The sequence below is a fragment of the Sminthopsis crassicaudata genome, chromosome 3, assembly GCF_048593235.1.
Source record: "Sminthopsis crassicaudata isolate SCR6 chromosome 3, ASM4859323v1, whole genome shotgun sequence".
In the NCBI taxonomy this organism is placed as follows: domain Eukaryota; kingdom Metazoa; phylum Chordata; class Mammalia; order Dasyuromorphia; family Dasyuridae; genus Sminthopsis; species Sminthopsis crassicaudata.
Genome location: NC_133619.1, coordinates 490,707,019 through 490,720,219, shown reverse-complemented (window position 1 = coordinate 490,720,219; position 13,201 = coordinate 490,707,019).

Sequence of the window (13,201 nt, the reverse complement as noted above, 5' to 3'; positions counted from 1 at the left end):
AATGTATATAGGAAAATATGAGGGGCAGAGGTGATGCAGTAGAGAAAGAGGCCCAGTCTGGAATCCAGAGGATCTGAGTTCAAGTCTAACCTCAGATACTTACTAGCTAGATGACCCTGGGCAAGTCACTTTACCCTGTTTGACTCAGTTTTCTCATCTATAAAATAAACTAGAGAAAAAAAATGGAAAATCACTCCAGTATCTTTGCTGAGAAAACCCCAAATGGGGTCACAAATTGACTGAGTGAAATTGACTGAAAATGTGAATTGGAACACCCTGTCCTCCAAGAGTTTACATCCAATAAAAGGAATGATACATACATACATACATATATATATATATATATGTATATATATATATATATGAAATTGTTTAGATAGCACCTTCCATATCTAATTTATATATGCATTCATATCTATTTTATGTACAAATGTATGCATGCATACATGAATGTAGAGGGCCCTGTCTGCCAGGAATTTGGAATCAAGTAAAAGGAATGGCACGTGTATAATTATGTGTGTGTAATATATCTTATATACATATATGTATGGGTAATATACTTATGTTATATGTAAGATATATAAATATTGGTATATTATAAAGACATCCAGGCAGTATAATAGAGCCTTGGGCCTAGAATCAGAAAGGCATGAATTCAGGTTGAACCTCAGACACTTATGAATTGTGTGATTCTGGAGAAATCATGTCATCTGTTTGCCTCTGTTTCCTTATATGTAAAATGGGGACAATAATACCACCTACTTTCTCAAAGTCATTGTGAAGATCAAATAAGAAATGTAAAGGGCTTAGCATAATGTCTGACACACAATAAATGCCAAATAAATGTTAGCCATTATTTAGTAGCTATAAATGTGGGGGGAGGGTAGGTGTGATGATGTTTGAGCTAGGCTTTGAAGAATAGGGAGGGTGTTATCAGGTAGCCTCAGAGGGTAGAGAAGATAAGAAGAAAGGACATACAAATTTATTAAGCACCTACTACTATGCTAAGATACTATGCTAAGCACTTTACAAAGATTATCTTAAGATCTACACAATAACTCTGGGAGATAAGTGATAATACCCACATTTCACATCTCACAGGAAACTGAGGCAGGTGGAGATTTAAGGGATTTGTCCAGGGTTACAGAGATAATAAATGTCTGAGGCAAAATTTGAATTCCCCCACAGCAACTATTTGGAACCATTGATGTTTACCATTGCAATCAAGGTAGGGACTACTACTTAACTCAATTGGTAGAGGAGCATGAAATGAATAAACAGTTTAATGAATACCTTTCAATAATGTTATATTTATTTAGTTAGATAGGTTTATATCATCTCCTATTTTTTCTACTTTTTCCAGTGACATAGGGTAGAGAAAGGAAGTAAAGATAGTACTATCTTCAGAGTCAAAAGTCTTAAATTTAAATCCTGCTCCTATTAACCTATGTGACCTTGAATAGATAACTTCATCAGAGCCTCAGTTTCTTAATTTATGAAATAAGATGGAATCAAATCAATGATCTTTAAGATTCCTTCCAGCTCTGAGTCCTAGGGGATTTGCTTCCCCCTGTGAGAATGGAGATTAAGAATTAGCATCGAAATTCCAAACCAGAGCTTTGAACATTTGGTAGCTGCTAACATTAGTATAATAAATTGTGGTGGGGCCATGAAAGGATTGGCTATATGTTTTCCCTTCCCCAGGCAGGGCAAGAAGTAAAGAAAAGAGGTGGATAGGAAAAGGAGGAAGATTTCTTTCAGTCTCTGAAGTTATAATTCAGCTCTACCTACCTCCAAGATTCTCCTAGCCAATACCCGAGGCTTATTTCTCCTTTGCCACACCACCCATCTTCTGTAGCCCTGCTTCCTTTACCCTGCTTTGCCCTGGATTTCTCCCTCCCCACACAAGGCTCATCCAGCGAAAGGAATGTGTTAAGATTCCTGGCACGGGCTGTAAGATGAGATTCCAGGCATCTTGCCACAGAATGAACTAATCCTACCAGGTTAATTCTCTTCCTCAGTTCATTCCATCTTATTAGAGCCGGCAGGCACCCCGCGGATGCTTCATTACCTGTGCCACTCGAAGGCAAGACTTTCTCTTAATGAGCTGAGGAATGTAGGGGGCCCCCTGCCACGAACCCCAGACAGTTACATTTGTCCTGAAAAATGGGGAAACCCTCAACTCCAGAGACCTATTCGTGGGAGCAAAGCAATTAAAGAAGGGGGTGGAGGGAAACAGAAATAAAGAGCAAATGGTGCTTTCTAAGACTTATCTGGATTGAGGGATGATTATAGCAGGGATTGGAAAGGGATGCTATCCTTCTCACTCCACACCTTCCCATCTGCCCTTCTGTCCAATTTGATAGTTTAGGAGAATTGCTTAGCTTATACAAAAAGAGCCAAGGGTTGGTAAGAACCCACCCTCTTAAAACAATCTATCTCCCATCACCAGTAATCACAATCCGTTTTCTAGCACAGAAAATGTCCTCTCATCGACTGGTCCTCTTCCCCCAGAAATTACCCCCAAAGGGGGAAAAAAAGACAAAGGACTAGATTTTCAGACAAGTCAATAGAGAAATTTGAATGCATATATATATGCATATATATATATGTTTGTTTCTGTGTCTGTCTTTATGTATGCATATTCCGTGAATGGCAGGAGATGTAGGAAAAGATAGCACAAATTATTTTACATCTTCATCCTTAAATAGCACCAGTGATCTCTACAGAGCTTCTGCCTGTGTGAAAGGGATCTCCGCTAATTAATCAAGTCCTCTCCACCCTAGTGAATGAAGGTTACATCCAGAAGATAAAATATTGCGGGAGCTAACAGAGGATAGCAGACTTTGCTTGGCAAGTGGAGGATGATGAGGAAGACTTCATCAGGAGGGGCACAATTATTTCACCATCATGCTATGCCTCTATTCCCAGAAACCTTGGCTGCCAGTCGGACTTTCCTTTGCTCTCTCTTGCTTTTTTTGATCTGCATTTTATTCCTCCTCCATCTCTGTTCTTTCAGGTTCCCTACTCTTGCTGGGTGGCATTTAATTTGTTTCATTTTGTGTTCCTTTTTATGAGTCGATGCGTGTGCACATTTCTCGTTCTTTTAACCTTGTTTCTCAATTCCAGTTGCCCAAAGGGGGAAGAAAAAAAGGAATAAAGAAAGTGTGTGTGTTTGAGGGGAGGGCCTTGGAGGGGAGCTCCTCAGATGAAAGGACCTTTTGCATGCATTGCATCTAGAGGAAAAAAGAGAGAGAGAGAGAGAGTGAGTGAAGGAAGAACGAAAACAGTGCGTTGAACACACCATGGTTTCCAGCATAAAGGGGTCACTGGTAGAACAGCTCCAGTGAGGCTTAACTCATGAGGGAACAGCAAATAACATTCCAGAAGAAAACCAAAGTGGAAAATGTCCATGAGGGTAAAAAGACTCCAGGCACCTGTCGGGAAATCTAAAAGGCTAATGAGATTTTAAGAATCTTTCCCCTTGTCTGTAAACCCCATTTCCTATTTCCCACTCCTTCAACATACCAGCTTCCACTCAATCTCTGGCCGGCTTGGATGATGAGATAATTAAATCACTAAAGCAAATCAGTCTTCTTGTGCCTTGGTTTCTCCAATATAATCTGGGGATTGTAATACCTGATCTCTATTTCATAAGGGTATGAAAAAATATTATATAATAGAAGTCAGACCATTTTGAATAAAAAGTACTATCCAAAAAAACTAGATTTTTTTAGCAGAGTTGTGCTATTGTTGGGAAGCTCAAGCACATGAATTTATGTGGGCTAAGATTACCAAAGCTTAGTAAAGAGCATCACAGATTGATAATACATATGTAATCCAACCCCCTCTTAATTCTCCCTTTGATTCCTTCTTCATCAAGGAAAAGAGGAGACCCTGAGAGGAGAACTCAGTAAAAGTTTTGGTAAGACTTCCCACATCGAAAATACTTTTTTAGTATTTAGTCATCTAAGGACAAAGCTAATGAAATTTAATTCCTCGTTAGAATGATGGCCCATAGTTGAAAAAAATTTTTTTTTAATTTTAATTTTATTTTATAATTATAACATTTTTTGACAGTACATATGCATGGGTAATTTTTTACAACATTATCCCTTGCACTTACTTCTATTCAGATTTTTTTCCCTTCCTCCCCCAACCCCCTCCCCCAGATGGCAGGCAGTCTTATATATGTTAAATATATTATAGTATATTCTAGATACAATATATGTGTGTAGAACCAAATTTCTTGTTGCACAGGAAGAATTGGATTCATAAGGTAAAAATAACAGTTTACACTCATTTCCCAGTGTTCCTTTTCTGGATGTAGCTGGTTCTGTCCATCATTAATCAATTGGAATTGGATTAGCTCTTCTCTATGTTGAAGAAATCCACTTCCATCAGCATACATCCTCATACAGTATCATTGTTGAAGTGTATAATGATCTTCTGGTTCTGCTCGTTTCACTTAACCTCAGTTGATATAAGTCTCTCCAAGCCTCTCTGTATTCATCCTGTTGGTCATTTCTTATAGAACAATAATATTCCATAACATTCATATACCATAGTTTACCCAACCATTCTCCAATTGATGGACATCCATTCATCTTCCAGCTTCTAGCCACTATGAAAAGGGCTGCCACAAACATTTTGGCACATACAGGTCCCTTTCCCTTCTTTAGTAGTTCCTTGGGGTATAAGCCCAGTAGTAGTATGGCTGGGTCAAAGGGTATGCACATTTTGATAACTTTTTGGGCATAATTCCAGATTACTCTCCAGAATGGTTGGATTCTTTCACAACTCCACCAACAATGCATCAGTGTCCCAGTTTTCCCACAGCCCCTCTAACATTCATCGTTATTTGTTCCTGTCATCTTAGCCAATCTGACAGGTGTGTAATGATACCTCAGAGTTGTCTTAATTTGCATTTCTCTGATCAATAGTGATTTGGAACACTTTCATATGAGCGGAAATAGTTTTAATTTCATCATCTGAAAATTGTCTGTTCATAACCTTTGACCATTTATCAATTGGAGAATGGCTTGATTTCTTATAAATTAAAGTCAATTCTCTGTATATTTTGGAGATGAGGCCTTTATCAGAACCTTTAACTGTAAAAATTTTTTCCCCAATTTGTTACTTCCCTTCTAATCTTGTTTGCATTAGTTTTGTTTGTGCAGAAACTTTTTAATTTGGTGTAATCAAAATGTTCTATTTTGTGATCAATAATGGTCTCTAGTTCTCCCTTGGACACAAACTCCTTCCTCCTCCACAAGTCTGAGAGGTAAACCATCCCATGTTCCTCCAATTTATTTATGATTTCGTTCTTTATGCCTAAATCTTGGACCCATTTTGATCTAATCTTAGTATGTGGTGTTAAATGTGGGTCCATGCCTAGTTTCTGCCATACTAATTTCCAGTTTTCCCAGCAGTTTTTGTCAAATAATGAATTCTTATCCCAAAATTTGGGATCTTTGGGTTTGTCATAGTTGAAAAAATTTTTGTTGGTCAGTGAAATCTGTGAAGTAAATAGGGCCTTGGTGGTTGTCCTTTGTTCTCAAAAAGGACCAAAATGATTTCACTATGTTAAGATTGAGGTACAATGTGTCTGACTGTGGCTGGTCAATCAATATGAGCTCCAAATGAGTAGCCATGAGTCAGACACAGATGGTCCTTATGAACATTTGGGGTGACTTCTCTAACTTTGTGCATCTTGCAAAATCTTCTGAGCTAATTCAATTCAATATTGCTTAAAGAACACACAGCCACCTTCTCTGATGAGGGCACACCATGCTGGGCAGTCCTGTGTCAGGGTCTCCCATGTCAAATAATCAATTCTAAAGTTCTTAAGAGAGACCTTAAGAATGTCCTTGTATTGCTTTTTCTGACCACTTTGTGAGCACTTGTCCTATGTGAGTTCTCTATTAAATAGTCCTTTTGGCAAGCTTACCTTTGGCATTTGCACAATGTGGCCAGCCCAAGGGAGTTATGCTCTCTGCACTAGAGTTGGAATGCTTAGCAGTTTAGTTGGAGAAAGGACCTCAGCATCTGATACCTTATCCTGCCAAGTGATCTTTAGAATCTTCCTAAAATAATTCAAATGAAAGTGACTCAGTTTCCTGACATGGCACTGGTAGAATGTCCAGGCTTCACAGGCAAAAAATGATGAGGTCAGCACAACAGCTCTGTAGACCTTCATTTTGCTTAGTAGTCTAATACACACACCCACACACACACTCTCTCTCTCTCTCTGTCACACACACACACACACACACACACACACACACACACACACACACACCCTTCCTCCTTCTTCCCTCCCTCTCCCTCCTTCTTCCCTCCCTCTCCTCCTTTTCTCTCCCTCCCTCTCCCTCCCTGTCCCTTTCTCTCCCTCTTACTTTCCTTCAGAAACTCCCAAACATTCTGCCTCAAGAAAGAACTATCTCCCTATAATAATGAAATCAATCCTTACAGTATTGTCATCCAGAAAGGTTGAACTTTCATTTTCTTCCAAATAAGGCAAAAAATGTAGTTCATTCTCTAACCATCTCTTTCAAGACATACTTTTCCATTTTATTATATGTACTTCAGAGGTTTTGTCTATGGTATTCAGAAAACCTAAACTCCTTAAATCATACCTCTCCTTTGCTTCCTTCCTTCTCATATTCTTCCACTAGGAAAAGGAATGATTTTTGAGACAGCTATAAGGAATTTCTAGATTAAATTCAATTTTTAAAACAGCAAAATCTATAAAAGACTGAAGAATCTAACATTAATTGCAAGATATGATATACCTGGTATGACAGTTGTTGGCGTGAGAGATTTTTCAAATCTAAGACATATATGAGAACTCAGATGATGCAGTTAAAGTACTAGCCTGAAGTCAAGAAAGATTCATCTTCCTAAATTCAAATATGGCCTCAGATACTTGCTAGCTATGTGACCTTGGGCAAATCATTTGCCCAAAACTGTTTGCCTCAGTTTCCTCATCTGTAAAATAAGATGGAACAGGAAATGACAAACCATTCCAATATCTTTGCCAAGAAAACCTCAACGGGGGGCACAAAGAGTTAGACTTGATTGAAACAAATGAACAACAAAAGTACAAGTAGCAATTCTTGGTGAACTAGTAGTAAAGAATATTCATTTTATCTGCTTTGCTAATTGATCTCTCTGGCAGGATTGTAGAGAGATCAAGATGGAAATTATATCAGATAGGAAGTGGACAGCCCCCAACTATGTCTCAGACCCAACTTTATACTTAAGGAGATTTTCTCGCTGAAGCTCTAAGATAATGGCACCTCCTATATCTTTCCTACTAACACTAATATGTACCCCCTAACTGGGATTCCTAATTGGATGTCTGCTTCAAGATTCTACTGGTCTTAACATGGACATTTCCTTTTTTTCCTATTTCCTTAGTTTTTCAAAGATAGTAGTTGATCTTAAATAAGACTCTCTTTAACTGCTGGCTCTTTCCTTATTGCTTATAAACATTCTCATGTCTCCCCCATTCTTCAGTGTGAATACCAAAATCTACCATCCCTTGAGTTTCTGTTTGATATCTTTCCTTTCTTTGAGAGTCCCTCAAACCCTGGGAGGGGAGGGAGAACTGTCTTGATGCATTGCTTTCCATGCTCTCACTCACTTTTCATTCCTTGATAATTTGTCAACTGGAAATGCTTTCTCCAAAGAAACTAATGATCTCTTAATTTCCAATGACCACCCTCACCATCTGGATACTCTCTGAGTTGTTTTTGTTTTTTTCAAGACTGTTCTTTATGGATTGTCTTCTACCTGTTTAGCTATTCCTTTTCAGTCACCTTGAATAGATCAACATTCATGTCCCATCATCAAATGAGGTTATGTCCCTAAGTACTGTCCCGAGCATTCTTCTTTTGTTAAAACCCTTTCTCACTATTATCTCATTAGCTCCCATAGGTCTGATTATTTTCTCTATGCAGATGATTAGCAAATCTATGCTATTTATCTCTAGCCTTATTCTCTCTCTCCTAAGCTCTAGTCCCCCATCACCAGATGCCTACTAAACAGTTTCAAGTGATAAGCATCTCAACATGTCCAACATAGAATTCATCTTTTTTCCTCAAAAAACCTACATCGCATTACCATTTGCCCTAATACTGTCAAGAACAGCAATATTCTTTTGTGTCTGCTCCTTTAGAATTATCCTCACTCTTAGTGTCTGTCTCATATCCAATCAATTTTCAAGTCTTAAAAATTCTTCATCCACAGATACATTCCCTTTTTCCTCCATTCACATACCTACCACCCTTTTCAAAATCCTCATCACATCTCTCACGTACTATTTGCAATAGTCTAACAACTGGATTTGGAATCAGGAAGACACATCTTTGTAAGTTAAAAATCCAGCCTCAGACTGTGTGACTAGCAGTGTGACCATAGGCAACTCATTTAACCCATTTGCCTCAGTTTCTTCATCTATAAAATGAGCTGTAGAAGAAATTGGCAAATGACTCCAGTATCTTTGACAAGAAAATCTCAAAATGAGGTCACAGAAAGTTGTATTCAACTAAAATAACAATAACAACATAGTTCCTTGCCAAAAGGGAGCTGCCTCCTCAAGGGAGATACTATCTCCCACCTTCAACTTATTTTCTGCTTCCAATGTGATATTCCTAAAGCACAGACTTGACCATAACACTCCCAGCTCAAAAAGTTCCTTATTGCCATAAAGATAAAATATAAACTCCACACCGAAATTTAAAACCCTTTAAAATATGGCACCAAACTACTTTCTCCCAGACTTATTAAATAGTCCTCTTTGTACTCTCTAGGTTTCAATCAAACTAAGCAATTTGCTATTTCTCATCATGTTGGGGTAGGCTGGATGCTGCCACTACATTAGTGGCTTGAGGAGACACTCATAAGCCACTTAGCCCAAATATAGTGAGGATACCCTTAAGGGATGCAGTGGTCCTTGCCTCCCATAGAGGTACCCTATCTCTGAAGATGTCCTCCTATCTCTATACAGACAAGTATTCAACAAGGCAAGGTGTGCTGTCTTTCATGTTCTTCATATATCTGCAAAGCTAGATGGATTCTGACTGTGCATAGGTGGAAATTTTATGACCTTAGATGACATGGAAACTGTGTCAAAAGAGTGTAATGCCGGAGAAACTGAGGCAAGATAGAGATTAGAGAGTATTTAATAATTTATTTAAAGGGAGAAATTTACTGGAACCAAATGGATCCATGGTTTGGTCCCAGGGCTGAATGAGACTATCATCTCCAAGAATCCAGCCAAAAATGTGAGTTCTCAATGACTTATATACACATGGCTCAGACTTAGCCATTGATTGAGGCAGGGGAGGAGTCAGAGTGCTGAGAGTGGAAACAGGACTCTGACAATCCTGTTCTGACAGGGTAAGGGGAGGCATGGGAGATGGGATGAGCCAATGGGGGGGGAGGAACCCCGTTGATGGGGAGAGGCATCTTGATAAGATGGTATCTGACATTCCAATAGCTTGGGATGGGGAGAGGCATTCTGATATTCTAAAACATAAGATCTTTTATCCTTATCAAATATTCTGCTAAAGAGGGAGAGGAGGTTTTGCAGGACTGAGCTTTAAGCTGATAATTATAAACTGAAGCAGAGAAACTGAGTCAGGACTGGGTCAGGGTAATTAGGGAAACTGAGTCAGGACAATAAAAGAGAACTGTGGCATAACAAGAGAAAGGAGCTAAGAGAGTCCCAAGAACAGCTTATAGTCTTTTAAGGAAAGGACACAAGAAGACTGCTGCTCCTATTGCATAAGATATTCCACTTTCCAGTTTTCTTTTTGCATATAATGCTACTACTTGCCTTTCAAACTCACTCAACATCACCATTTGAGATTTCCCAGTTATTAGTTCTTCCTGCTCCCTTCCAAAATATATTTTCCTATTTACAATATCTTTATTTATTGTTTGCCCGATATGATGTAAGCTCCTTGAGTATTATTTAGGATTATTTAGTTTTGTGCTTTGTACAGTATTCCTACTACCTAGCACATAGTAAATGTTCAATAAATACTTGTTGCTTGAGGAACAAGGAAACAAGAGTAAAATGAAATACATCTAAAGAGTATATGATTGATGAACTACAATGCATGGGAACTTTATCTTGAGAGTTCCTTAGTCTACCATTTATGGCCAACAAAACATGGCACAGTGTTTCCTGGGGTTAACTGGACTCCTTTCCTATATACGCTTGATCACATATTTTGCTACAGTTTCCTGGAAGGGGCTTGATGCATGTGTACTGCACTTTAATTGTTTAAATATATACTCATTTGAAACTTCAATCAGACTTTTGGAACACTCTATACAGTCTGTTGGTGTAAAATTGTAGTGGGTTTGGGTTGGCTCTTCCTCTGAGAAATGATTTCATCACCTTTAAATGGGGTGGATGAAAAGGAACTCCAAGTTTAAAGAAGAAAAAGAATTGGATTAAAGTTCATTAAGAGTTTTGGAACATCCTCTATTATGTGTATCATAATTATAAAATATGTTTTCCATTGATGCTAAGGAAAAGAGTCATTCATTATAAGGAGAGATTACTGAAATAGATGTGAGCAGGTAGGCAGTACAGTAAATATAATATCAGACTCATCTTCCTGAATTAAAATTTAGCTTCCTAGCTATGCAACCCTTAACCATGATTGCCTCAGTTTCCTCCTATAAAGTTTGTAAATTGAATTGGAGAAGGAAATTGCAAACTACTCTAGGGTCTTTGCCAAGAAAACTTCAAATGGGGTTACAGAGACCCAAACATAAAGAAATCAACCCAACAACTAAAATAGGTGAGGGGATTGGAATAGGGGCCCCTTTGACCCACATTTACATCAGCACACTTAGTCACAAGAGAATTAGTCAATGGACAAATGATAGAAAGAAGGGTGGTTTGGTATAGTGATAACCTCTCTCATATTTCTCTTTCCAGTAAGTCATAGAAAACTTCTGGAATGAGATGTTGAGATAAGAGAAACAGCTTTCTTCTAGTAAGAACTCAAAAAGTATTCACTTAATGTGGAGGCATATAGTATGAGCATATTGAAAGTCTCAAAGATGTCTGAAGAATGGGAGCTGGAAGAAGTTCTATAAAGAATTGTGACAATATTGTTTATCCTTAATTTCTAAGAGAACCAATGATATCAAGAGTTGATGTCTTGACTCAAGCATGAATTGGCTTTAATAGTAGAGTTGTAAAAAGTCAGCACTATCACTCTTCCTCCCAAAGTCATCAGAGTGCAGTGGCAAGACAAAAGTCAGGAAGACTAGCAATGGTCCAGATGTATTATATATGTGTATATATATATGTGTGTGTATATATATGTGTGTATATATATATATGTATATATATGTGTGTATATATATATGTGTGTGTATATATACATATATATATATATATATATATATATATATATTGCCTGATCAAACTCTAAATGCTTCACAGGACTTGCAGTCTTCGGGACTTTGGAACAATTGTTCTCATCTGTCCATTCCACCAGGAAGCCTTCATTTGGTTAATGTAGACATCCTAATTTATTGAGGGCTTTGAGACCTACTGGTTACACTCAACCTGGTTTAACCCATCTGCTGAGATGGACCTCTCAGAGTGTAGCTGCTGTCCCTGCTATAACTTCTTGGAACCCCAGGTGAGAGTTGGGTGAAAGTGAACATCAAAGATAGATGAAAAGATTCCTGAAATCTTGCTGAATCCTGAAAAGATTCAACAAGCCTTCACACCAGAAATGCTAGTCCTCCCTGAACATCCCATACACTACCCCCTGCTAAAGAATTAAATGAAACAAAGTTATAATAGAGCAACTAACAAAAAGGAGAGGAGGGGGAAAGGATTTAACTCTATCTAACAAGCATGTATTTAATATCTATCCTCAGTTTCTAGCCCTGCATCAGTTTGGCAAAAACAAAATACTCTGTCCTCAGAAAACTTCCATTAAAAGGATGGGGCAAGAAGGCAATAGCATGCAGGAACCCAAGTAAATGCAAAGAAATGTCAAATTCAAAGTAATTTCAAAAGGGAGAGAATACTAACTATAGGAAAAGGTAGAAATCAGGAAAGCCTTCATGTAGGAAATTGCAACTAAAGTGTATTTTGAATGAAGCTAAGAATTCTTAATTTACAAGGCAGTGATGAAGGAGAAATGCATTCCAGACATGTGGCAGCTCTTGTACAAAGGCCTTAAGACAAGAAATGGAATTTTTGCATAAGAAATAGGTAATCTCTAATTTGACTAGGTTGGAGAGGCAAAAAAGAAATAATCTGAAATAAGAATAGAGGAATGAGAGGGTGCCAGATTGGAGAGGGCTTTAAATAGGAGGTTGGCAGCTTTATATTTTATCTGTAGAGGCAATAGGAAGCCATTGGTAATTTGGGGGGTAGAAGGGTGACATGATCAGATGGGTGTTATAGAAGAATCAATGGAATAGTTAAGTGGAGGATAGATTAGAGGAGGAAAAAGACAATGGAGACAGAAAGACAAATTAGATGGCTACTGTAATACTCCAAGTCAATTCATCAACAAGAATTTCTTAAGCATGCATGTTCCAGGAACTGTGCATACATAGACAAAAATAAAATAATCGCTCACCTTAAGTAGCTTACAATATAGCTGGGGGAAATAAAACATACATATACATTCAAGGTAATTAGAGAGAAAAGTTGCTGGCTTTTGTAGGAGAATAGAGAAAAGCTAAGGTGGTACTTGAGCTGAATCTTAAAGAAAACCAGGGATTCCAAGAGGCAAAACAGAAGAGAGAGGACCTTCTGGGTATAACCTTCCCTCTGGGGTAACCTCTAACTTGGCATTTCATGTTGAGTCCCTAGAAGGGTGACAACTAGTGAGAGTTCAAAGAGCACACTGTGGATCTACATGTAATTCTTGAGCCCTCAAAGGTAAATGAGTTTACCTTTAAAAAAAATCAGCCACTAGGCACAATTAATGCAATATAAATCATTTTTGAAACTAAGTACATTGAACTATAAAATAGCAACAATAATAAATCAATGGGTTAACTCAGAACTCATGAGAAAAGTGGGGATAAACCTAGAATATGGTGGTAAGGAAGCATATTTATAGAGACTGCATGTAGCCAAAGTAACTCATATCTCTAAAACTTTGAGATTTCCACATCTTTTCTCTTTTTTCTGATAAAC